Below are 22,924 nucleotides of genomic sequence, written 5' to 3' on the forward strand. Positions count from 1 at the left end.
TGTATATAGTATATGTGTGTGTGTGCTCAGACCCATGTGTGTGAATGTAGGCATGCACATGTGTTCCAGTGTCCAGCCTTGGGTGTCCAGCCTTGCTTTTCACCGTGTTTGAGATAGGATCTCATCATAACTGCGTGCCCGGCTGGCTGGCTTTTACATAGGTTCTGGGGATTCAAATTCATGTTTGGGTGACAAGTGCTTTACCCACTAAGCCATCTTAGCAACCCTATGTGAATTATCTCGCCCAGTTCTCACACCACTCCTGTTTTTGTTTTTGTTTTTGGAGACAGGGTTTCTCTGTGTAGCCCTGGCTGTCCTGGACTCTCTTTTTGGACCAGGCTGGCCTCGAACTCACAGCGATCCACCTGGCTCTGCCTCCTGAGTGCTGGAATTAAAGGCATGCACCACCACACCCAACCTCAATCCTTTTTTTTTTTTTTTTAAACAAAGGTAGGCATTTAGCTTCATCGAGCTTAAATAACTTGTACTGGTTCCCATGTGGAGTAGCAAGGATACCAATCCAGGTTATTGCTAAGCTAGTAACACAGTGACCTGCTGTATGTCTGCTCGGAGGGTAGGGGATGAGTGGCACTGCCAGTCCCACCCGACCTTGTTCAGGATTATGATCTAGGCAAACTTTTTTATTCCCAAGTCCATTGCTATTTGCTTTCGAATCGGGGAGCAAATCACAACATAGCCCGGGCTTGCCTTGAATGGAGACCTGCCTGCCTCAGGCTCCCCAGTGCTGGAGGCCTAGATCTGTGTCAACATCCCATCCAGTGCATGATTGTGATATTGATACTCTTTTACAGTGACCATCAGAAAGCATAGATATTTACATTACGATTGATAACAGCAGCAAAACTACAGTTATGACGTGTCAATGAAAATGATCTCATGGTTGGGGGATCACCACAACCATGAGGAACATTAAAGGGCCGCAGCATTAGGAAGTTTGAGGACTCTATCACTTGCCTGGATCTATGGGGGTAGCTTTCCTTATTTTGAGGTGGGAGGTTATGGGTGGTTTGAGACCTGGTCTTATGACCTGTCGTGCAACTTGGTGTAGGTAAGAATAAATTTCAAACCCTCCTCCACCTCTCGAGTGTTGAGATCACAGGGGTCAACCACTCTACCCCCCCAACCCTCGCTTCGAAGCCGCATTTTCAGCGTCAACGACTCCCAAGTTCTGATATTCGGAGGAAATCTAATGACGTTTCTCTGCCCTTTAATCTTATTTTCCTATGCCTTAACATGTTTTCTCTGTTCATATGTGTGTTCGGGTACAGACCTGGAACCCCACACCCAGACGACTAAGACAGGAGGATCCTGAGTATAAAGAGAATTCTGGAAACACAGGCTGTGATAATTAGGTAGGCTATTATTCCCTTGAACAATAATTTCACTGAGAATTTATTTTTTCTTTTTGAAAAAATGGTTCTCTTACTGCATGTGTTTGTTGGGAGAACTACTTGAGATAATGAACCTACCACATACTACACATCCAATAAACTGTCAACAGGATTCAGAGGCATAAGCCAATCAACGGGATCACGGGTTAGACTGAGCATCTAGTAACAGTACAGGTGAATATAAGTCCTATCTCAAGGGTGCACGCAGCTGATCCAGGGTGCGGGGGTCCAGACTCAATCAATATTAGCTGATGAGGCCAATTCTATCGGAGAACAGTAATGTCATTAACCAGACAGAATGTCGATGCAGCCCCCTACTTATTAATATTCCTCTAGTGCCCCGTGGTTCAGTTAAACTGTAAAGTGGGCATTCGGACTCCTTGGACCTCATCGTAGTTGTGAGCCTGCAGGCTGAATATGGAAGCCTTTGAAAAGAACGTCACGCACGAACACGAGCTCGCCGCTCTCCATCGCCGGCGGCCCACGCCCACGCTCAAGCAGCAGTCTCCGAGCCCCCGCTCCGCCCTCTCTTCCTGGTTTTCCCCGGCAACCCGCCCCTCTAGTGTCACGTGACAGGGCGCCGGCCGGGCCGAGCCCCTGATTGGCCGGACTTCAGGGCGCCTCGCGATTGGCCTGGAGCGGCGGGCCCCCGCCTCCCTCCTCCTCCTCGCCGCGACCCACGTGAGGGGGGCGAGTCACGCGATTTCCGGGAACCCGTCAGGAAGGACATAAACAAAACAAACCCGAGGCAGCATGGAGAGGGGCCGTGGCCGCCGCAGCGCGGCCGGACCCAGAGCCTGAGCCACCCTCAGCCTCAGGTGAGCGCCGAGCGGCGGCACGGGGCGGGCGGGGTGCGGCGGGCGGAGGGCCGCGGGCGTGGGGGGCGCGGGTGCCTGGCTCCGGCCGAGCGGGGCGGGGGCCGCCGGGCCGAGGGCGCGCGGAGCGGGGCCGCCGGTGCGAGCCCGGCCGGGGCTGCCCCCGCGGCCCCGCGACGGTTACATAAAAGCCGGCCGGGCTGGCGGCCCCGCTAGGGTCCGTCCCTTTGCGCTCCCGGGAGCGGGGGGCCGCGGCTGCCGGCAACCGGCCTGTCAAGAGCGGCGAGCGGGTGGGAGGGGCCGGGAGGGAGGGGAGGAGAGGGGCGTGTGAGGGAGACCGGCACGGCTGGCGCTCGGAGGGCCGGGGGCGGAGGCGCGGGCCGGGGAAACGAGGGGCAAGGGGCGTTGTGGGGCTGCTGCTCCCCCGCCCGGCCCCTACCCGGAGGCGGCGGGAGACGGGGGCCTCCCTCTCGGGATTTGTTTATATGTCTTCTCTAAGCAGCTTGAAAGGCCCGGGGGCGGAGCCCTCGTTGGCGAGTGGCGGCCGGTGCTGTCCAATGAGGGAGGCGAGCGGGGGCCGCGGCGCCAATGGGCGCAGGGAGGCGGTGCCGCGGGCCCCCAGGAAGTTCGGCTGTGCTGGGGGTGGGGCGGGCGGGGCGGCCATATTAGATGGGAGGGGACGAGGGCTGGCGGGGGTGGGGGGTGGGGGGGGTTGTCACTGAGCGGGGCGGAGACGGGGCAAAGGGCGGGAGCCGGGCCGGGGGCGGGCAGGGTGTCGGCCGGAGTCCCAGTGGACCCGGAAGCCGTCCGGAGGATCCTGACCCGGCTCTGCGGGCTCCCGAGTGGAGACGGCGGGCCGGGAAGTACCGAGGGCTGTCTAGCCTCCCAGGGGGCGGTTCCTGGGACTAGATGGAGCTTACTTAGTCTCTGGCTTCTCCCTCTTGCTCGGCCCTCTGCTGCTTGACAGATCCTGCCGCCAAACCCTGTAATCGCCCTCCTTTAACCCAAGGGAGCAAACCGTTCTGCCGTTTCTGAGCAGGCTTTGAGTCTTAAGACTACCTTAAAGAGGTATTTCGGTAACTAGCGGTCTGTTTCGTACCAGGCCGCGGGTAGAGAGAGGTAGTCAGTCAGAGGAACTTCTGCTTTTCTGTTTTTTGTTGTTGTTGTTGTTTTGTTTTGTTTGTTTGTTTTTGCAAAGAGAAAACCAAGACCGAAAAGCAAAGTTGAGGGCTGGGCGCTATGAGAGCCTTTCTTGCTCTCATAAATTGGAAGCTGGCACACACCAACTTCATGAGAAAACTGAGCTTTGAGAAAAGTATTTAGGTCTGAGAGAGTCTGTAGGACTTTTGTCTTTCCAGTTCCAGCAGGTGAGAAAGGATCATCAAGGCCTGACTTCTTTTTTAAATGCAGAAAATAGGACTTTAAAAAAAAATCTTGTGATTTATGGTAAAATGATTGCCACTTGACTGTACTTTAAATTGTTATTTTCAGTGTTATCTAATCTAAAATAGCTGAGAGAACACCAAAGGGGGAAGTAATGTGGATATTTAATTAGAACACTTATTTGTGTTGGGATTGTTTTGGCACCATGTTAGCCTTGTTAAATGCTTATTTAGGCTTCTGTTAACATGAGCTTATAACCTATGTAACTGACCCTTGGTTTTGTTAAGAACTGCAAAAGTATAACCCCAGGTTATTCGATGTATTTTTAAGTTTAACTTTTTGTTTCTTTTTTTCTGAGATGGGGTTTATCTGTGTATCCCTGGCTGTCCTGAAACTTATTCTGTACCTCAGAATTCAGAGATCCGCCTGCCTCTGCCTCCCAAGTGGTGGGGTCAAGGGTGTGGGCCACCATGGCCCGGCTACATACACATTTTATAGTAAATAAAATATTAGCCCTATAATTTGTCACTTTGTATTGCATTGATAAGTCCCAGTCTGCCATAATCAGTTATAAAAGGATAGAACTGAAGTTAAAACCAAGCAAGAATTGCTTCACTGAAACCCAGGATACTTACTCAAGGCAGTTTTCATTGTCATTTTGTTTGAAAAGTCAGTTTTCGTTGCTTATATAATAATTTCTTAAGAATAGCAAATATATACACAAGAGTTTATTTTTGGCCTAAATTCTTTGATATGCTTAGTATACTTTGGGATTTAAAAATTGTAAGTAAGTAAATTAGTAATCTTCGGGGTTTTAAAAAATTGTTATTATTATTGAGACTGAGTTTCACTTTGTAACCCAGTTGGTTACAAGCATTTCTTCCTGGGCCTCAAGCATTTCTTCCATGCTTGGACTACAGACAAGTACCACTGTGCCTAGCTCTGGAATTTTCAGTATAGTAAGAATAGAAAAAGATATTTCCAAGGCCGAGCGTGGTTGGCGCACTCCTTTAATCCCAGCACTCAGGAGGCAGAGGCAAGTGGATCACCGAGTTCTAGGCCAGCCTGGTCTACGAAGTGAGTCCAGGACAGCCAAGGCTACACAGAGAAACCCTGTCTCAAAAAAACAAAAACAAAACAAAAAGATATTTCCAGAAGCAATGTTGTGTTCTCTATTTGCCTTGTCATTCTGAATGCTTCATAACAAACTAAAACTTAGATGAAGAAAATAACCTGTTTGGTTGGTGTGAGTTCTAGAGAAAAAAAGGATAACTGTTAAGGTCCTTGGTGGTGGTTGTGGTGACTAAATACAAGGGACAGTGGGAGTACAAACATTGTATCTCAGTTGTATTAGTGTGATATTTTTCTAGCCCTGGCTGTCCTGGAACTATGTAGACCAGGCTGGCCTTGAACTAACAGATCTGCCTGTCTCTTCTTTCTGAGCGCTGGGATTAAAGGTGTGCACCACCACACACTTAGCAGTGAAGTGGTTCTTAAAATAGTAAAACTAAATTAACCATTAGATTTTTTGTTTGTTTTGTTTTGTTTTTTTGTTTTTTGAGACAGGGTTTCTCTATATAGCTTTGGCTGTCCTGGACTCCCTTTATAGACCATGCAGGCCTGGAACTCACAGTGATCTACCTGCCTCTGCCTCCTGAGTGCTGGGATTAAAGCCATGCACCACCACGCCCAGCTAACCATTAGGTTTTAAAGCTTGATTTTAGTCAAGGTTGGTGATAGGATTTTTGAGGTTCCTTAGCATAGGCTTATTTCCAGTTAGGTTTGTACTGGATGTTTTGGAAAGGTCTCCCTGACTTTTATGACATTCAAGGCAAGCAAATTGGCTGGTCATAAATCTGTCACACCTTTTTGTTTGGTCCTGTGAGGTGTGGTCTTGCTGTTGCCCAGACTGGCTTTGAACCCCATGATCTTCCTGCTTTAGCCTCCTGCATTCCTGGAGTCATATTGATACACCACAGTGTTTAGTTGTTGGTTCTAACTATCCAAGGGTAAGAATTGTTGAATTTTAAAAAATACTTATTTATTATTTATACAGTATTCAGCCTGCATGTGAGCTAGCAGGCCAGAACAGGGCACCAGATCTCATCATAGATAGTTTCGAGCCACCATGTAGCTGCTGGATATTGAACTCAAGACCTTTAGAAGAATAATCAGTGCTCTTAACCTCTGAGCCATCTCTCTAGCCCCCTGAACTTTTTATAGTATAGGATTAAATAGTAAATGTTTAATAATCTCTATAATGACTGTTCAGCTCTGCAGTTTGTATTGTGATGGCTAACATAAAGATAGCATATAGAATGTACTTGGTCCATATTCCAATAAAACTTTATTTACAAGAGCAAGTTGTGCCTGTTGGTAGCCCATAGCCATTGTTAACCTCTGTTTGAAGACATTGCCTGAATTTGAAGTGCTCGAGTGGTAGGGAATTGCAGAGGAGTAAATACACACGTCAGATAGTATTGGATCAGTAGCCTAACATATATTTCTTGCCTTGAAAAAGTTCCACTGTAGAAACGTAGGGCACAGTCCTATTTTAGAATATTAAATACCCATTTAGATGTTTTGAAACTGAAGTAACTATTGGTATAGTCCTGTTTGTTTTGTTTTTCAAGACAGGGTTTCTCTGTGTAGCCTTGACTGTCCTGGACTGGCTTTGTAGACCAGGCTGGCCTCACACACAGTGATCCACCTGTCTCTACCTTCCAAGTGCTGGGATTAAAGGTGTGCGCCGCCACTGCCCAGCTAGTCCTGTTTGTTTTAGAGGTGCTTCTGCCTCCCTTTTTTGAGACTTGCATCTTGGTATGTATTCCAGGCTGGCTTTGAACTGGGCTGCAACATGTTTTGTTGTTGTTTTTGCGTGGTTTTTGAGATAGGATCTCCAGTTGGCCAGGCTGACCTCAAAGTCATTATATGACCTGAAATATGACCTTGATTTCCTGATTCTCTTGCCTTTCTCTTTCTCCTGAGGGATTATATGTGTTTACTACCATGTTCACAAGAGCCTTGTACCTTACTGGTTTGTGATGTTTTTCTTTTTTCTTTTTTTTCATGTGTGTGTGGATCGGGAATGAAGCAGGTCTCTAAATAGCCCTGGCTGTCCTGGGACACTCTGTGTAGACCAGGCTGCCTTGAACTCATAGAAATCTGCCTGCCTCTGCCTCCTAAGCACTGGGGTTAAAAGCATGTGCCACCATGCTAGATCTGGTTTGTGGTAATTGTTTTTGCTTGTTTTTATTTTTGTTTTTGTTTTTTGTTTGTTTTAGATATAGCAAGGTCATTCCTTGGGGGTGGAGAACACAAATTCTTTTTCAAAAATTATAATTGAAAATGTATGTCCAGGCACACGGGTGCTATATCATGCACATGAAGACCAGGCACCAACTTGTAGGAGTTGATCCTCTCCTTTTACTGTGTGGGTCCTACTGATGAAACTGAGGGCCGGTGGAGACATCTCCCCCCCCCCCCAGACAGGGTCTCTCTGTGTAGCCTTGGCTGTCCTGGACTGGCTTTGTAGACCAGGCTGGCCTCGAACTCACAGCGATCTGCCTGCCTCTGCCTCCCCAGTGCTGGGATTAAAGGCGTGTGCCACCACGCCCGGGTTTATTTACTGAGACATCTTGCCAGGCCTGTAAGATCGTTCTTGCTGGTTAGTCTGAGTCACACCTGTGGGACTAAGTAGACGAGGAGATATGCAGAGGACTTCATTGTTACTTTATGTCTGTAGGACTGGTCTGTTCCATCACTGGCCACGGCTTCTCTGCTTTTCACCAAGTTTATGACCTTTCCCCCAAAAATCTGTATCTGAAGTCACTGTAAGCAGTTCTCTAAGATGCTGTACATTAATTCCAGTTATCCAATTCTTTCTTCTCATCTGTCTTTTTGGAGACCATCTCAGGCTAGGCTTGTACTCTGTATGGCTCAGACTGGCTTTAAACTCCCAATAGTCCTGCTTCCACTTCTCAGGTGCTGTGATTACAGCAGCAGGCACTATATTGTCCTTTCAATATCTTTGGTAACAGAGTTATGTTTTCACTTAACTATCTTTTCTTTCTTAAGGTCTAACTATGTAATGGTGCCTGGGCTTGAACTGACAGGTCCACCTGCTTCTGCCTCCAGAATGCTAGGGTTAAAGGCCAGTCTCACAGTGCTCGGGTAAGCTTGCTAATCTTTTAGTTTTTCCAGATAATTTTTTGTAGTTTTTCTTCTACATAGTCCTGGATGTCCTGAAGCTCACTCTGTAGACCAGGCTGGCCTTGGATTCAGAGATGTAAGTGCCTGAGTACTGGATGCGCACCACCACTCCATACAAGCTGGCTTCTTGGGTGTTTCCATATACCTTCTTGAGTACAATACTGTGTCTGAGGGTTTGAGGTGCTGCTCTAAATAAACTACTTTGTTGCTGCTTGCTCATCCTGATAGACATGTCACCTTCTCTATTACAGACTTGATGTTCACTGAGGAATTTGAAACACTACAAGAGTAGAAAAAGAAGTCCATATGGTTATGGGGAAGGGCTAGGGACGTCTGTTCATAAGATTCAGTGTAGAAGGGCTCGAGCGATGGTTCAGTGGCTAAGAGCACTGGCTGTGCTTGCAGAGGACCCCCATGTAGTTCCTAGCACTCACGTGGTAGCTCACAACTATCTGTTAATTCCTGTTCCAGGAGATCCTACACTACTTCTGGCTGCTGCAGGTACTCCCCGCATTTGGAGCACAGACACACATCCAGGAAAAACACTTGTACACAGAAAAATAATAAATACATCTTTTGAACAAAGGCTCAGAATACCTTAAAACAGCAAGGCTTCTAGCATTCTGTCCGTGTTATACAAAGCAAATGGAGGGAGCTGAGGAGCCAGATACTCTGAGTTCACTCCACTGGTGGAAAAGAACTGACTCCTACAAGATTTCCTCTGACTTATTTGTACTATGTATATGTAGCCTTAGCTAGCCTGGAGCTCACTGTGTAGACCGGGCTGGCTGAGAACTCACAGAGATCCACCTGTCCTCTGAGTACTGGGATTAAAGGAGTATGCCACCACACCTACCTTACTTTGCTTTTTGAAACAGGGTCTCATAATGTAGCCCAGGTTGGTCTGAAACACTCTGTAGCCCAAACTGGCCTTGAACTTGTGGCAGCCCTTCTGCATAATCTCTTGAGTGCTGAAGTTTTGGCCATGTGCCTCCATGACCAGTTAGACACCTCTTTAAAGTTAGCATTATTAAATAATGCCACATCAATGAAACTTCATTCAGAGCCAGCACTGCCTATTCTGAGAAAAAGTGGAAGAAGGGAACAACATTCATAGAATTTTCAGTTTTAATAAGTAGACTGCTAAGACTAACTCTGTAATATTCCTGTCACTGTACAGTACTTCATAGTGCCTCCTTTGTGGTTAGACCTCCTCCCTCACCACTGGCCCCAGGCATGAAATTGCTTTGTCTTGTTATGGTCAGCAATGGAATTTCATATATATGAAGTCATACACTGCACTGTCTTTTGAGTCTGACCTCTAATGCTCTTGAGATCCCCTGTGTGTCAGTTTGGTTCTTGTCAGTCATCCTGTGGCTACCACAGTGATTCTTTGCTCACCAATTGGTGGTAGTTGAGTTGATCTAGGTTTTAGGCTGTTATGAATGGTGGCTAAAAACATTTTTGTTCCACTCTTTTACAAAAACTTTTTCTCGCTTTTTTTATTAATTTATTCAGATTATATCTAAATTGTTATCCCATCACTTGTATCCTCCTGTTCCTCCATCCCTCACAAAAACTAATACTGTCTTTTACTTGTCATCCCTGCAGAACTATTGAGAGAAAATTCCTAGAGTTCACTGCCTCCATAAATCAGCTTTGTGCAAGAGCTATAGTCTGGAGCATCTTTCAGTTTAGATGCCTGTGTGTAAATGGTCTGAGTAGAGAGTGGAGAAGGCTAGGGAGCACAGTTAGGAGGAAGTAGTCACACTGGGCTGCAGTGGTCATCTTCTTAGGAGTATGTGCCTGGTGGTGTTGGGTCTAACTTTTTACCAGAAAAAAGAGTAATAGTAGGAATTAGAAACTTGGATTGAAATGTCCACATTAAGTGCTGGAGGTTAAATTTTAAAATGTTAAAAACACTATCCCCAACCAAGCCAAGAAAACCTTGTATGGGAGCTAAACAGAAGCATTCTGTGGGTGTTGATTTCTGGCTGTGGTCCATTTTGAGACTTGTGCTTTAAAATGTTGACTTCTGCCTTTGGTTTTATTTACTGTCCAGACAAGCTACCAGGTATTTAGGTGATCTTTGAATTCACTATGTAGTTGAGGCTGATCTTGGAACTCCTCCTACCTGTATCTCCTTAGTGCTGGAATTACAGGTGTGCACTGCCATGTCTGGTTTATTTGGTCCTGGGGATGGAACCCAGGCATGCACTCAGTCTGCCAGCAGAGCTATATGCCTCTGAGTTACATCCTCAGCCCAGTCTTCTGCTTTAATTGCACTTTCTTTTGGTAGAATGCGTTAGTTAGTGCATATCCTCCCCTTCTTTTTAAAAAAATATATTTTATTAATTTATTCATATTACATCTTAATTGTTATCCCATTCCTTCTATCCTCCCATTCCTCCCTCCCTCCCATTTTCCCCTTACTCCCCTCCCCTATGACTGTGACTGAGGGGACCTCCTTCCCCGTGTATATGCTCATAGGGTATCAAGACTTTTTTTTTTTGTCTTTTGAGACAGGGTTTCTCTGTGTAGCCTTGGCTGTCCTGGACTTGCTTTGTAGACCAGGCTGGCCTCGAACTCACAGCGATCCGCCTGCCTCTGCCTCCCGAGTGCTGGGATTAAAGGCGTGCGCCACCACGCCCAGCTTCAAGTCTCTTCTTGGTAGCCTGCTATCCTTCCTCCGAGTGCCACCAGGCCTCCCCATCCAGGGGACGTATGGAGCACCAGAGTTCGTGTGAAAGTCAGTCCTCACTCTCCACTCCACTGTGGAGAATGTCCTGTCCATTGGCTAGATCTGGGTAGGGGTTCGAAGTTTACTGTACGTATTGGCCTTGGCTGGTGCCATAGTTTGAGCAGGACCCCTGGGCCCAGATCTGCCCATCATAATGTTCTACTTGTAGGTTTCTAGGACCCGCTGGATCCTTCTATTTCCTCATTCTCTCTTGCTTCTCTCACCTAGAATCCCAATAGGAAGTCTTCCCCTCTGTCCCACTTTCCTGGTAAGTGAAGACTTTCATGGGACATGCCCGTTGGGCTAGTGTCCAGATATAAGTGAGTATATACCATTTGACTCTTTCTGGGTTAACTTATTATCATTTCTAGTTCAATCCATTTGTCCACAAATTTCAGAAATTGCTTGTTTGTTTTGGTTTTTCAAGACAGGGTCTGTGTTGCCTTGGCTGTCCTGGACTCTCTTTGTAGACCAGGCTGGCCTTGAACTCATATTGATCCACCTGCCTTTGCCTCCCAAGTGCTGGGATTAAAGATGTGCACCACCACGCCCGCCTGAATTTCTTGTTTTTAATAGCTGAGTAGTATTCCATAGTGTAAATGTACCACAGTTTCTTTATCCATTCTTCTACTGAGGGACACTTAGGCTGTTTCCAGGTTCTGGCTCACCCTGCCCCTCTTAAGTAGCTGAGTATAATAAATTTTTTACTATTCAAACCCCTAAATCTACATTTTATTTATTTATTTTGGTTTTTTTTGACACAGGGTTTCTCTGTGTAGCCTTGGCTGTCCTGGCCTCACTTTGTAGACCAGGCTGGCTTTGAACTCACAGAAATCCCCCTTCCTATACCTCCGAGCTAGGATTAAAGGCTTGCGTCACCACACCTTGATTTTATGTGTATGAGCTTATCACTGGCACATATCTGGAAGTGAGAGGACAACATGTGAGTTCTAGGGATTGAGCTCAAATGCTCAGGTTTGGTGGTAGGTGTCTTTACCTGCTGAGCTATCCTGCCGATCCAGATCTCCACGTTTAGAATTAACAAATTACTAAAAAGGCATTTTGCCAGTCATGGTGGCCCACGCCTGTAATCCCAGTTCTCAGGAGGCAGAGGCAGGCAAATCACTGTGAGTTCCAGGACAGCCTGGTCTACAAAGTGAGTCCAGGACAGCCAAGGCTACACAGAGAAACCCTGTCTTGAAAAAACAACAACAAGAAGAAACTGAGTGCCTGCCTGAAGGCTGGGTAGGACCGGGTTCTGGGTATTCTATGCTTTTTCTCCTTGGATAATTGCTGATTCTTTTCAATACTCTGTTTTTATGACAGTTGGAACAGTCTGTTTCACTTGTTTGTTTTATTTGGACCCTTTTTGAGATAAGCATGGCATAGATCAAACTTTCCATTTATTAGAAACGGTATTAAGAATTATAGATGTGATTTGCCTGGAATCTGTGGTGAAGGCTGTATAACTATAAAAATAAGAGCGGTGATCTCTGAAGACGCTCTATCCCCTTGTAATCTATCTGCTAGTTTTTTTGTGGTACAGAGATGACTAGCTGGCAGGTTTTGAACTGTTTTGTGAATTCCAAGATCTTTATGCTGATTAAGCCAGCATAATTCACAGTCACCCTCAAATAATTGAGACAAGAGTGTTAAATAACCTTGAATGGCCTGAGTAAATGTATATATTATATTTTTTTAGGTAATAGGGATTGCTCCTACATTCTAGCAAGTGATCTACCATTGAGATATTCCCCAAGGCCCCCTTTAAGTGCCTGAGCTCTATCTTGAGATTGTACCCTGTACCCTGTATACATCCCCTAGAGCATGCATATTTGATATTTAGGATATATATTTTGTTTTTTTTTGGTTTTGTTTTTGTTTTTTGAGACAGGGTTTCTCTGTGTATCCTTGGCTGTCCTGGACTTGCTTTGTAGACCAGGCTGGCCTCAAACTCACAGTGATCTGGCTGCCTCTGCCTCCCAAATGCTGGGATTAAAGGCGTGCGCCACCACAGCCCGGCTATTTAGGATATTTGATATGTGACCCCTGTGAAAGGGTTGGTCAACCTCCAAAAGGTAGTGACACACAGGTTGAGAACCACCGCCCTAGAAGGTGGAATTATAGGCTATGCCACCAGTCTCAGCTTGAGTAACGCTCACTTTAGTTCCAGGCAGCTGAGTTTTTGTAGTAAGTTTGGAATTTGATTCTGAACTCAATTTGAGTTTATGCCTTTGTAACAGCAGGATCCCAGGAACTTGATTAAATACCAAAGAAGGAATCTGAGAAAATGGCCTTCATTTATTGATTGTCTATTTTGCGTTCTGGCTATACAATTTAATCGCAGAATTACAATATCCCTGCAAAGTAGGAAGGCAATTAAATGTTTGGAATGAATGATGTTGTCAATATTTACTTAAGAAATTGAACTCTTTCCTAGCATGCTGGTACTTGCGTGTAATAACAGCATTTTGGAGACTGAACCAGAAAGGTCATTAGTTTGTGACCAGACTGGGCTGTGTAATAGTGAGGCTATGTCTCAAAAAAAAAAAAAAGCCAAAACAAACAAAAAACTATAAGCCGGGCACAGTGGCACACACCTGTAATCCCAGCACAGGAGGCAGAGGCATGTAGACCTCTGTGAGTTTGAGGCCAGCCTGGTCTAGGACAGCCAAGGCTACACAAAGAAACCCTGTCTCAAAAAACAAAAAGACCCACATACATGTGGCATACGCATACGCACACACATAAATCTTCAGGGGAAAAACTGGAACTGGTGAGATGGTTCAGTGGTCAAGAGTGCTTGCAACTCCTTTCTGTTTGTTTGTTTGTTTGTTTGTTTTGAGACAGGGTTTCCTCTGTGTAACAGCCCTGGCTGTCTGAACTCGCTTTGTAGACCAGGCTAGCCTTGAACTCAGAGATCCACGTCTGGCTCGTGCTTGCAGCTGTTACAGAGGACTAGAGTTTGGTTCCCAGAACCCATATCAGAAACCTTACAACCACTTCTAATTCCATCTCCAGAGGATCCCATCCCCTTTTCTAGACTCAGTAGGCACATAGCACACACGCAAGTACAGGCATCTACATGCATGTATACGCACGAACACACAAATTTTTTTTTAAATCCTAAAACAACAAAATTTAGGCAGAGTGGGTCAAGCCTATGTCCCCAAAGTGCAGGAGGCTGAGGCAGAGATCTGCCTGCCTCTGCCATCTTAAGTGCTGAGATTATAGGTGGTCTCCGCGGCACCCAGCTGCATATGTTTTCTTTTAATTTATTTTTTTATTTTATGTTCATTGGTGTTTTGCCTGCATGCATGTCTGTGGGATCTTAGAGTTACACACAGTTGGGAGCTGCCATGTGGATGCTGGGAATTGAACCCGGATCCTTTGGAGAAGCAGTCAGTGCTCTTAACTGCTGAGCCATCTCTCCAGCCTCACATATGGGTTTTGATGGAGGCTAAAAGAGGTTTTTGGAGTCCCTGGAGCTGAAGTAATAGGCAGGTGTGAGCCACTCAAAGTGGGTGCTGGGATCCAAACCCCAGTCCTCTGAAAGAGCCCCAAACTTGTTGAGCCATTTTAGATGGAATCTTTTTTTTTAAAGATTTATTTAGTATGTATACATTGTTTTGCCTGTATATACAACTGCACGCCAGAAGAGGAGGGCACCAGATCTCATTATAGATGGTTGTGAGCCACCATGTGGTTGCTGGGAATTGAACTCAGGACCTTTGAAAAGAGTAGCCAGTGCTCTTAACCTCTGAGCCATCTCTCCAGCCCTCTTGTGATAGGATCTTAATGTAGCCCAGACTGAAACTCAGTGGTTTCCTAAGATGGCTTCAAATCATCATCCTGCTGCTGCCTCTGTCTGTGTCTCTCCTTAGTGCTGGAATTTCAAGTCTAGGCCTCTGTGTCCTTCTTAAGCAGAGTATTTAATCTAGACTCCTTCTCATAGAAGTCTTTCTGGGCATGACATTAAAACAACACTCAGTTTTTGTCTTTGAGTTGAAAAAAGGTGACTGCAAACTTCACTCTGTAGTTCTTTAGCCCTGTGTCTGTAACTTGTTACAAAACCCTGTTGCTTTAGTGTCATGCTTCTGGTACAGCTTGTTGTATCATTGAAAGGTGTGAAATCTGAAAAAGAAGGGAACAGTAAGTTTTGAAGAGCAGCTCAAGTCCCTAAGAACCAAGAGTACTAGAGTTGTGAGGGTACCGCCAGGTGTTTCCTTGTCTTGGTATGTACTCCTATTCATTGCTCCTTGCACCAGGGCTGGTTTTCAAGCTGCCACTCTTTTTTTTTTTTTTTAACATTTATTATTTATACAGTATTCTGCCCGCATGTGTGCCTGCCCACCACAGGAAGGCACTGGACCTCATTATAGATGGTCATGAGCCACCATGTGGTTGCTGAGACTAGAACTCGGGACCTTTGGAAGAGCTGGTGGAGCTCTTATCCTCTGAGCCATCTCTCCAGCCCCAATCTGGCACTCTTAATCATACTGTTTCTCTTCCTGTGTTTTGTAGATTCTGTAGAACAATTGAGAAAACCATCCATTAAAGGAGATGGATTATTTTAAACAGTTTGAATAAATAACATCTATGTCTGTTGAAAGCCCAGGTTGTTGGATTTTACTTTTAAAATCCTATTCCTTTACCCTCTTTTCCCTCGACAAGAATTACTGCAGGTCTCTAAAATCAACTCAAGTTTATACAGAGTTTCTGGGAATTAAAAAAAAAAAAAATCAAGAGTTCAACTTTTAGTATTTTTACTATCTGATATTAGTGTTTTAAAGACAAATTAGGAAGCTGTTGTGAGGTACTTTGGCACACAGAGTGTTCAGTAAGTAAGTATTGAATGTCAGACTTCTCTCTAATGACATCATTGAGTATGAAAGTCAGAGTGCTTTACCTCTGACTCATTGTCCCCAAGGATCTGTGGTCTTCGGAGATTTTTCATTCATTGTCAGCCAAGCTGCCCACAAAAGGCATTTCTTTTGGCACTATAGTGAAATAGACAAAGGAATATCATGGTTAGTTTCAGAGAGGCCACTGTCAGTGAAATCAAGAAAGAAGGAAAACGTGAGCAAAAGTACACAAGCCAAAGTCTCACTGTTAGAGAGCCTTAGGGGAAGTGAAGTTGAATTGTAAGCACCTCAAGAATGCCAGGGAAACTGGTGCGCTATGTCTAATATTCATGTTTATTTCAAATGGGCAGCAGGGTTGGGAAGATTGTTTCACTTGTTATCATGAATATTTTAGACATTACAGAAGACTTAGAAGTGCTAAGTAAGGGCTAGAGAGATGGCTCAATGGTTCAGAGCACTGTCTGCTCTTCCAAAGGTCCCGAGTTCAATTCCCAGCAACCACACGGTGGCTCACAACCATCTATAATGTGATCTAATACCCTCTTCTAGTCTGCAGGCATTCATACAGGCAGAGCACCATACACATAATAAATAAATAAAATAAATGTTAAAAAAGCCGCACGTGGTGGCACACACCTTTAATTCCAGCACTTAGGAGGCTGAGGCAGGTAGATCAATGTGAGTTTGAGGCCTGCCTGGTCTACAAAGTGAGTCCAGGACAGCCAAGGCTACACAGGGAAACCCTGTCTCGAAAAAAACCAAAAAAGTACTAAGTAAGATGTGGCAGACAAGGGAGATCAACTTCAAAATGGGGCCTCATGCCAGGTGTGGTAGCACAGACCTGTAATCTAGCATTCAGCTGGCACAGGCAGAATGATTGAGTTCAGGGTCAGCCTGAGTTTAGGGAAATGAGCTGGGTTTGTTGGCATACACCTTTAATCCCAGAGAGGCAGAGGCAGGAGAAGTTGGCCAGACTGATCTACATAGTGATTTCTAGTTCTAGGCTAGCGAGGGTTACACAATGAAACCCTGTCTCAAAATTAATCAAAAAGAAAAGAAAAGTAAAAAAAGGAAGTGAAACCTAAGCACTAGAGGGAGGAAAATTCTATAGGCAAATACTGGAATGATGAGGGTGATGAGAGCTAAGTAAAGCTTAAAGGTAGATGGATGTATCTGTGTGGTTAGTAGATCTTTATTATCAAAAAAAAGTAGCAGCTTAATTTAGTAAAGTGGTTAGGGAAGAGTTGAAACCGAGCTCAGTTCTCCACACCCGACAATCAGAGACAGATGGCTCTGTTTTATAATAGGAGTGCTTTGCTGGAGTTGCTGGCATCGTGTCTATGAGGTGGTGGGAGATACCCTAGCTGGAGATGGTGGGCACATGTATGCATATGTGGAAGCTGAAGGGAATTTGGGAATCTTTGGGATATTGGGGGATTGAGAGTAGAGTGTTTGTGGTGGCATCATTTAGTTAATGACCTTAGGCAGATCTCTTACACTTGCTGAAGTGTAAAATAGAGAGCATGAGACAGTGGTGAACTTCCACCAGTATACTTTCACCAAAACAATGCCTTCTGTTACGTCACCAGATTCTTATCGTGCTTTGAATCTGTAAACAGCATTACAAATATAAGCTGAATATTTTGTCTATAGCAATCACTAAGGGTGGCTGGGCTGGAAATGCTTTCTCTGCTTCTATGAAGAATTTTTCTCTGCCCTTGTGCTCTGGAACAATTTAAATGCAAAAACTCAGGCTACAGAACACCCCTAATGTCTTCTAGTCATTAGTTTTCAGGAATAAGATGGAAGTAACCCTTCCATCTAACTTAGATTGATCCAGAGAAGTGTTTCAGTGTATTTATTCCCCATTGGTTAAAGATTAAAAGGGCTTTTTTTTTTTTGCCTAGCCTTCCAAAGGAATTGAACAAAAGTATGAGAAGTTTTGTGTCTTCAAGACCTTAATTCAAGGAGCAAGATCACTTTTTAAAAAAAAGATTATTTTATTATGTGTATTAGTGGTTTGCCTACATATATGTATGTGTACTGTATGTGCCTGGTGCCCACAGATACCAGAGGAGAGCTTTGGATCCTCTGGAACTACTGGGGTTACAGATGGTTATGTGCCACCATGACGGAGCTGAGAACTGAACCTCTGCAATAACAAGTAACTTTTTTTGAGACAGGGTTTCTCTGTGTAGCCCTGGCTGTCCTAGAACTCACTATGTAGACAGGCTGGCCTTGAACTCAGAGATCTGCCTGCCTCTGCCTCCAGAGTGCTGGGATTAAAGGCATGCGCCACCACTGCCTGGCTAAGAAATGTTCTTCACCACTGATCTCTCCAGCCCTAAGAGAAAGCACTTTTGAGACTTAGATACTCTTAGTTCCTCAGGATTTTCAACAGAATGTGGCTTTCATTTTATTTAGTTTTTGGTCACAAATCTAGTTCAGCCCCTATATTTTTAGAATTCTGTGAGACTAATAGAATATTTGAGTTGACTATACAATAAAGGGGTTTACATGGTAGGAGTGCAGTGATTAAGTACTGTCTGGGCTACTGAAATAACCTTTTAATCTTTATTAATATTCTTTGAGAATTTTATACATGCATACACTGCATTTTGATCATATTCACCTCAACTTTTCTCCAGTCTACTCCCTTGATCTTTAAAAACCATATATCTAATCTGCCTTCATAGCCCCTCTCATCTTACCTTGTCTTTCTTTTTAAGATCTAGCAATAGTAGGACTTGAAAAATAAGTAATGAGGGTCATATGCTAATAATTCTTGGCATAAATTGTAATTCTCTGTTTTGGAATTTACAAGTCTGTGAATTCTTGAGTCTAAAAGATGCTATTGAAGTGTAAACTGTAGTGAAGTTCTTACACAGGGCAGGAGGACTGGGTTGCATAGGGCTCTTGACCCTGATCTTTCTCCAGTGCATCCTTGCAGAAGCCTTTTTTTTCCTCAATGGTGTGATGGTCTTGTGACTTCTTAGCTCTGCTGTACTAGCAAACATTGGCTTAATTAATGTCTGAAGGATTATTTTGACCAGAGTAGAGTAGTTTTCAGAAGGGAAAGGGTGTTTAAGTGTAGCAGGGTAGCCCATGTGTGACAGATGGGCTCTGGTTTGCTAAGGTACTTAGATGGCTGGTATGCTACCATTCTTCCCAAACAAGGGAAGTCCGCTGGGGCCTCACCCATTGTGTAACCTTTGTATGTGACCAAATCAGTAGTTTAGTCTTCTGCCTTACTGTCTCCTCCTCTCTTCCTCCCTTCCTCTTCTCTTCCCTTTTTTCACGTTTCCTATTCTACAATCTTTTGTTCACTTCCTTTAAGCTTCTGGAGAAACCCATTGTTTAAGTTAGTTACTGGGACAATTCCACCTGTTTTTTGTTTGTTTTTATGAACTGAGGTCTTTCTATACATACTCCTGGCTGTTCTGAAACCTGTTGTGTAGACCAGACTGGCCTCATAACTCACAAGATCATCCTGCCTCTATCTACTGAATGCTGGTATAGCAGATGTGAGCAAGGTACCCAATGGACAGTCTGTATAAAGATAGTAGATAACAAGACCTCTAATCATGTGAAAAAAATCTTGAGTACAGACTAGTAAAGACTATGACAGACCAAAATAAACAATGGTCTATGAATTACACAATAGTAAGAAATTTTCACAGCCTCCTACCCCCCAGTAGTTTTTGCTTTATTTACTATAGCAAGGTTGTAAACAGCCTAGCTGCCTGTCAACAGGTAAATGGATAATGAAAATCTGGTACATATATAAAGTAGATTATTATGTATAATATTAATCAAGGCCACACAATCTCAAAGAAGGAGTCCACGTGTCCCTTCATGCGGTTCCTAGCCTATAACGTGTGTATATGTACATATACACATAATGTACATACAGGTATAATATAACACATAGGAGATCAAGAAAGGGCAAATATGTGATGAGATTATGAGAAAGGATGGAACTCAAGTAATGGACACATGAGTTATGAAAAAAAATAAAATGCTAATTGTTTTTCTGGTTTTTGTGGTTGTTGTTGTTTTCTTTTTCAGTTTTTTGGAGACAGGGTTTCTTTGTGTTATCTTGCCTGTCCCAGACTTGCTCTGTTACCAGGCTAACTTGAACTCACAGCAATCTTCCTGCCTCTGCCTCCTGCGTGCTGGTATTACAGGTGCTACCACGCCTAGCTTGTTTCTCTGATTTTAACTCATGATTCTTTTGGTTTTTTTGTGATGAATATGCACATAAAGATATAATGGATTTTGAAAGTGTAAATTGAAAGTGAACCTCAGAGCTTCAGCTTAGAAGTTCAGTTTGGAAGTTCATTGAGACCGATAGACTTCAAGTCTGTCTAATCTTGCGTTGTGGTAGCTTCTATTTGCAAGCTTTTTTTTTTTAAGATTTATTTATTATGTATACAGTGCACATTAATTAGAGCCTCCATGTGGTTGCTGGGAATTGAACTCAGGGCCTCTGGAAAAGCAGTCAGTGCTCTTAACTTCTGAGCCATCTCTCCAGCCCTATTTGCAAGTTTTTTTTTTACAATAAAACTTTAATTAAAAACAGTGGTTTAAAAATGTAAAATATACCTAAAAGTATTTCACATTTGTTTGTTATGGGTTCTCACTGTGTGATCCTGGCTGGTCTTTTACTTGCTGTGTAGTCAAGACTCACATCAAATTTGTGGCAACTCTACTGCCTCAGCCTTATGAGTGCTGGGATTATAGGCATAAGCCAGCATTCCTGGTATCACTTTACCATTTTTAAGTGTGTATATTGCCAGTATTGTGTGGCCATCACTAATGTTTACAGAACATTTTACCATGTTTTTTTTTTCTGGAGACAGGGTTTCTCTGTGTAGCCTTGACTGTCCTGGACTGTCCTGAGGCTGGGCTCGAACTCACAAAGATCCACCTGCCTCTGTCTCCCAACTGCTGGAATTAAAGGTGTGCACCACCACTGCCAGGCACATTTTACCATCTTAATGAGAAACTTTGTCCATTAAATCACAGCTCCCAGCCTCTTGTAACCCCTGTTCAACTTCCTGTCTTTATGGATTTTCTCTCTTCTAAACACTTTATGTAAAGTGGGGTCATACAATTGTCCTTTTATATCAGACTTACTTATGTTTTCATGGTTTATTGTATTATCTATTAGAAGTTCATTCATCCGTATGGGCAGACAATATTCTGTTGTGTGTACATGGATGGCTATTTGAGTTGTCTCACCTGTTGGCTATTGCATTTAATGCTGCCATGAATGTGGGAGTACACGTCTGTTTGGATGTTTGATGTTTAAGTCGAGAATAGAGTTGCTGGATCCTGTGATCATTTTTTAACTTTTTGAGGAGCTACTAGAATCTCCCTTACCATCTGTATCATTCTACATCTCCATCAGCAAGGAGTTCATGAGGGTTCTGACTATTCCTGTCCTCTTCAACACTTGTTATTTTCCATTTTTTCAGATTGCAGCTATCCTATTGGGTGTGTCAAAAATGTTAAACATTGCTCTGGTGATGGTGGATGACTCAGGAGGTATTTTGCTTCTTAGTGTGAGGAGCTATTTTCAAGTAACTAAAACGAGTCAGTGGCCTAAACTACTGCAATAAAAAGAAATTCTGTCAATGTATGGTATCTGCTTACTATTCATAAGATACTTTATTTATAAAGAGAGTTGTGTGTGTCGGGGGGGGGGTTCTTTGGAGACAGGGTTTCTTTGTGCCACCTTGGCTCTCCTGGACTCTTTGTAGACCAGGCTGACCATGAACTCACAAAGATCCACTTGCCTCTGCCTCCTGAGTGCTCTGATTAAAGGCTCCATCACCATGCCTGGCCTTCTCTCCTTTTTAATGAAGATAGAGGGAGGAGGGGAGGAGGGACAGAGACACGGAGACAGATAGACAGACACACTCTGACTTACTATGTAGCTCAGATTAGCCTGGAATTTGAGGAGTGATCCCTCTGCCTCAATTCCCAAATGGTGGGGATTATTGGTATGAGCCACCCTGGTTCAATTAGTCTCTAAAGAGGCTTCTGTTTCTTGATGTGACTAGCTGACTAGGGAGTAAGCCAAACTCTTGAGGCAGAGAAGCTTGGAACTCACCAGTCAACTCTTAGAATTTGCATTTGAAGTCATTTATGACAAATGGTTTGCACAGTGCTAGGGATAAGCGTTTGTAAGCTGTCCTCTAAATGTGTGTACTCTCTTGCTTTAGCTGTTGGCCTTGTATGACATATACAGCAAGGCTTAGCATAAGTTTCGAGAACCAAAAACCTGAAAGCAGGACCTGACAGGGCTGTGAAAGAGATTGGAACTATCTTTTTTCTTTCTGTACTGTTTGCTGCTCAACATTTACTGACTTCACTTCCCTGCCTCAGAGAGCTGCTCTCTAGTGCAGGATTATGATACCTAGGAAATGATGCTGAATATTTTTTAAAAGTCTAGGTACAGAAACTTTTATGAGATACTCTGATGGTCCAGTTTTGTCTCCCCTGATAAATACACACAGCTGTCCTGAGGACTGGTGAACCAGTGCTGTGGGCAAAAGGAAGAGTAACTGGGAAATTTTAACCTCTTCCTTATTTGTCTTTTATCTGTCAGTCTTTGGGGCTGGGAGGAAGATTTCATGAACAGCTTTAGGAAATGGTATATGCGGTGCTTAACTCTTGAGATTTACAGTGCACAACAGTTGCTTAAAGGTGTGCAGAGTTCAGCAGTAATGACAGTAGGTGTATTTGTTCATTGTTTTCCAAACCATAGCAGTCCTTTGATTAACTATACCTTGTAACAGGTATTTTTAGTCACATTTTGGGAAATTACAACCATTGCTTTTGATGTTTTGGTTTTGTTTTGTTGGCGGGGGCAGTTGAGACAGGGTTTCTCTGTGTAGCCTTGGCTGTCCTAGAGTCACTTTATAGACCAGGCTGGCCTCAAACTCACAGTGATCTGCCTGCCTCTGCCTCCTGAGTGCTGGGATTAAAGGCATGTGCCATCACCACCCCGCCTTTTAATGTATTTTGATATAAAAATTTTGAATATTTTTGAGGCCAATGAAGTATAAAAGTTCTTTGAGTACAAGTTGTTATACCTTCCTCCTTGGTATTATTTTACCATCTAAGTACCTAGGCCTTTTCAAGACTCAACAGATACTAATGTCCCATTTGTATATTCTGCTCATTAGAGGATACAGTTTTAGAGCAGTGTCCCATTATAGGAGATGCTGTGTGATGGTAATTGCTATAGAATAGATACCTTTATCTTTTCTTTCACTCCTGTCACACAGTAGAGAAATAACCTATATCACAGATCTAAGAAATACATTATTTTATTTAATTTTAAGGCAAGGCTTTGCTTTGTAGCCTTGGCAGGCCTGAAACTCACTATGTAGACATGCTGGCTTTGAACTCAAAGAGATCTGCCTTTCCCTGTCTCCTAATAGTTGGTATTAAAGCTGTGTGTATCATGCCCTTTCGATTTAAAAA

At 43.9% G+C, this 22,924-nt stretch overlaps 1 protein-coding gene across 7 annotated transcripts in view; it reads left to right on the plus strand.

Moving 5' to 3' along the window:
• Positions 1 to 2,100: 2,100 nt before the first annotated feature.
• The window catches only part of CREBRF (CREB3 regulatory factor), a 75,333-nt gene continuing 54,509 nt past the window's right edge, over positions 2,101 to 22,924 (plus strand). For 4 of the 7 annotated variants that reach the window (XM_084763851.1, XM_084763855.1, XM_084763857.1 and 1 more), the window contains exon 1: positions 2,101 to 2,230. The gene's annotated coding sequence lies outside the window, so the exon portion shown is untranslated. Of the gene's footprint in view, positions 2,231 to 3,010; positions 3,595 to 22,924 lie in introns of those variants that run through there. The other 3 variants (XM_084763854.1, XM_084763853.1, XM_084763852.1) reach the window with 3 other exon arrangements.

This window comes from Acomys minous (genome assembly GCF_964271855.1).
Source record: "Acomys minous genome assembly, chromosome: 16".
Taxonomy (NCBI): Eukaryota; Metazoa; Chordata; class Mammalia; order Rodentia; family Muridae; genus Acomys; species Acomys minous.